Below are 761 nucleotides of genomic sequence, written 5' to 3' on the forward strand. Positions count from 1 at the left end.
TGGATTGCCAATGGAAGATCCTTTGGAACACTTGGACCAATTTGATAAAGCTTGTGACTTGAAAAAGATAAATGGAGTATCTGAGGACAGCTTCAAGCTCAGATTATTCCCCTTTAGTCTTGGTGACAAAGCACACCAATGGGAGAATAATCTTCCAAGAGGCTCCATTCAGACTTAAGAGCAATGCAAGCAGGCATTTCTGTCTAAGTTCTTCTCAACTTCCAGAACAGCAAAGCTAAGAAACCAAATCTCCAGCTTCATTCAACATAGCAATGAGAGTTTTGGTGAAGCATATGAGAGATTCAGGAGCTACACTAACCAATGCCCACACCATGGGTTTAGTGAGGCTTCTCTTCTCAGCACACTTTATAGAGGGGCTCTTCCCAAGATTAGGAACCAGCTGGATACTGCATCAAATGGAAACTCTCTGGGGAAGGAGATACATGCTGCTTTAGAGCTGGTATGATCGCACCCGTTAGTATATGTATCGCATTAGCATATATCCTTTGGCTTTGAGTTTTCGACGATTCGTTCGGAATTTAATTTCCAATCGATATTGTTGATTTTGCCTAGTTGGATTGGCCACTCAAAAGCCAATGCAATTTGTAGGAGAGTAGGTGATAGATAGGACTTTTAAGGGTCTCAGGGCTATCAATCCCCTTGTCAATGTAGTACAAAGAGGTTTATCAATCCAGATGTGGTGTTAGACACTAAGCTATATGATCAAGTTCTTAATTCAAGCAAACAAGAATAGGTTTTGA

The 761-nt window shown here is 41.0% G+C and overlaps 1 non-coding gene across 1 annotated transcript; it reads right to left on the reverse strand.

Annotated features, from left to right (window-relative positions):
- Positions 1-232: 232 nt before the first annotated feature.
- LOC112087422 lies at positions 233-339 on the reverse strand. The gene has a single exon (XR_002900103.1). It is a non-coding gene; the product is annotated as a small nucleolar RNA R71 (small nucleolar RNA).
- Positions 340-761: the final 422 nt, after the last annotated feature.

Source organism: Eutrema salsugineum, unplaced genomic scaffold (assembly GCF_000478725.1).
Source record: "Eutrema salsugineum unplaced genomic scaffold, Eutsalg1_0 scaffold_18, whole genome shotgun sequence".
NCBI lineage: Eukaryota > Viridiplantae > Streptophyta > Magnoliopsida > Brassicales > Brassicaceae > Eutrema > Eutrema salsugineum.